This window comes from Manacus candei, unplaced genomic scaffold, assembly GCF_025592945.1.
Source record: "Manacus candei isolate 608988 ecotype Guabito, Panama unplaced genomic scaffold, ASM2559294v1 h1tg000009l, whole genome shotgun sequence".
Taxonomy (NCBI): domain Eukaryota; kingdom Metazoa; phylum Chordata; class Aves; order Passeriformes; family Pipridae; genus Manacus; species Manacus candei.
The window spans coordinates 3,854,268-3,857,582 of NW_026138057.1; positions in this window are offsets into that span (position 1 = coordinate 3,854,268).

Consider the following 3,315-nt stretch of genomic DNA (forward strand, 5'->3'; position numbering starts at 1 on the left):
TAAGGATCCTGGGAATCTCAGTATTGCTGTCCTAGAATTTTTAACAGGTTTTTAAGGTTTCTATGACAAGAATGACTTTCTTCCTTTGAATCCTGCAGTAGGATATGGGATTTCTTGGGATTCCAAATCCCTCCCAGTGGCCCTGACACTGGTCAGAGCTGGCAGGACAAACAGAGTCAGAGCTCCTGGCAGGCACAGGGGGTTTCCCCCAGAGTGGATCCAACTGCTGCCCACCAGCCTGGCCAGGAGGGATCTGCTTTGGCTCCCAGCTTCTGCCAGAGACAGAATGTGTTCCCCTGATTGGAATGAGGATCCAGAAGCTTCATCTCCTGGAGGTTCCCTGGGCAGCTGATCCACTCTGCCCCATGTCCTGCTCTCAGTTCCTGCCCAGCCAGAGCCAACTGTGCCAAGGGCACGAGCACTCCCAGCCTGGATAGGGAATGGGGGACGGGCTTGTGTGGAATTCACCTAGAAAGTCAAACGAGGGGATTGTTGGAGTATCTGGCTCCTTAGGGAACCTGCTGGGAGTAGAGAAGCACAGCTCCTCCAGCTGTGGGTGGAGTCGTGGAAGATAAACCAGCACAAATGGATCCCCCAAAATGAACCGTGGGAGAGCAGGACCAAATAAGGGTCACTGTCCCTGGGGAAAGGCCAAAGGAATTGGTTGGGACTTGGATTGTCCCCTGGGGAGATGGAGGTTGCTGGGATGGAGAGAATGCCCTCCCTCAGGCTGCCAAGATCTCTCAGTGCAGCAGCTTTGGCCGACAGGGCAGCACAAAGATTGTTCTCTGCGGGGGGCCAGGTTTGGGTTCCGGTCTCAGGTTTACATACAGCCTGCAATTCCATGGGGAATTCCTGCTGGAACAGCCTCCCAGTGCCTCCTGGAGCCCGGATATTCCCCTGCAGAGCTGCTGCTTTAAGGCCAGGTTTGCCAGGAAGCAGCCGCGGTTCCAGGTTTGCTGAGCGGGATCGGGACAAGGACAGGTTGATATTCCACAGACTTTGCTGTTTTTAACCCTCCTGCCCCGGCCCCGCTGGTGTCCCTGGGGGGATTTGAGCGAGTTCGCTGGAATTGGGCCGATTCTCCGCCCCGGGCGGGCTCCAGGGGATGTGTTGGCCCAGGAGAAGGCGGGAGCCGGACGCGCTCCCGGCCCGGGGCGAGGCAGCCCCTGAGCACGGGCGAGGACGTCTCTCCGGCTGGGAAGCCGCTGTCCCTTCGGAGCCTCGGGAGCGGCCCCGGCGAGTTCTTTTCCCCGAGGAAAGGGATGCACATCCCTGCCTTCAGGGCACCTCGGCTCTGCCCCACCTGTTACAGCTGTCCACGGGTTCTGCAGTTGCGGTTGGGTCCCCGAAAAACTGTGAATTACCTCCAAGCCCAACTTTCTCCAAGCATCCCCTTTTCTTTTCAGGCATCTCCGAGGGCTCTGGCTCGGGATTTAGTGCCGCTGAGGGCACATGGCCCTGGCTTTAAGGCTGCTGCTGGCTGCTGGGCTCCGGCTGGAAGGGCAGGGATTTGGGGCGGGCGGGACACACGCGGGGGGCGCGGGGGAGCTCTGGGAGGTGGGCCCTGGGAATGGCTGCCCGCGCTGCTCTGCAGCCCCGCCGTGCCGACACTGCCGAGGGCCGGCTGGATTCTTTGGGTCCTTCTGGGCTGGCGCTGGGGCGTGTCCAGGGTGAGGCATCTCAGGGGGCCCGTCCAGAGCAGCCCCGGCTGCTGAGGAGCCGCGGGCTGCCCTTTGTCCGTGCCCACCGCAGTGCCCGCGGCCGGTTCCCACCCCTGGGATGTGCGTTTGGCAGACGAGCCCTGCTCGCCAGACAAATCCATCTTGTTGCCGATGGAAGCTCTGGCCCGGAGCTGCTCCATCCCGGCTGCCACGGGCTGTGCTGGGAGTCCTGCGGCTGCGGGCGGGATTGCCTGAGCTCCGGAGTGCCGGGAGCGCCGGCAGGGCAGTGCAGGGCACAGCTCCAGGGCACATCTCCTCCATCCCCTGGCAATAGGAAGGGCAGTGCAGGGCACAGCTCCAGGGCACAGCTCCTCCATCCCCTGGCAATAGGAAGGGCAGGGCAGGGCACAGCTCCTCCATCCCATGGCAATAGGAAGCCCAAGCAGGGCTGGCTCGCTCTCTCTCTGTCTGTCTGTCGCTCCGGCCTCCTCCCGGCCCGCGTTCCCTGCCCAGCTGGTTCTGCCCAGGGAGCCCCGAGAACGTTCCTGGTGGGAAGCAGGAGCCGCCGAGGGCTCCGTCCAGCTCCGGGCCCGAAAAGCGGCCCCGACATTTTGGGTTCCGAAGGCTCACCTGGAGGAGACGCCCCCCCGCAGGCGGGACCAGGCAGCGACACTCGAGCAACGCCTTTGACTCGGAGCGAGGGATCCCTCCGGACTGGGTTGGCTCCTTTATCCCTGGAAACGAGCTCGGACGTCGCACGAGCACCTTTGCAGCCGCTGAGTGAATCCCGGGCAGGGCCGGAAAACCTCCCTGAGCAGGGCAGTGATGAATTGGTGCCCGTCCCCAGCCGGGCACAGCCCAGCCGGCCGCGCTCCCCGACCCGTGGCTGCGAAGGGCTCGTGCAGAGGAGGGAGAGCTGTAGAGATTGAATAAAAGCGCATTTCCTGACTATTTCCCTGCGGTCCTTCCCTCCTTTGACTCGCGCGGCAGCGTCCGGTTGGAGCATTTCTTGGTTTCCTCTCCTGTAGCCATTTCCCTCCCAGGCAGGACCTTCCCCGTCTGCAATTAAAGATGAAACGTTTGAATGGGATTTTTAAAAACCGGAGGGTTTGCCCCGGGAGGGTGCGAGTTGCCGAGAAAGCGGGGGAGAGGAAGGAGAGCCTCAGGTGTCACCTGGCAGGTGTCAGATGAGCTGCCCCTTCTGGATGGCAGGGCAAAGAACTGTTGTCGGCAATTGCCGAAGTTCCGCAGGCAGAGCAGCCTGTGCCCGACCCGCGGCACGGTCAGCGCCAGCTCCTGGGGCCGCCTGAGGACAGACACAGGGACACGGGGACAGACAGGCAGCTCTGTTCGGGGTCCCCGAGCACGGGAGGAACGAGGAAAGGGTTGCCCTCATTCTTCCCTGCCCCGGCACGACCCCAGCTCCCCGCGGCTGGAGCGATCCCGTGGCCGGAGCCCCGGCGGGCCCCAGAGCCCTCGTTCCCGGGGGACACTGAGGGCGGGAACCCGCCGGGGCCGCGGGGAAGGGCAGGCGGGCGATGTTCTCCCCGGGAGGGGTGCGGTGGCCTCGGGGTGCCCGAGCGCGGGGGTTCCGACCCCGCGGGGGCGCGGGCAGCGCTGCGGGCCCGGCGGGATCGGGGGGTCCCGGGGC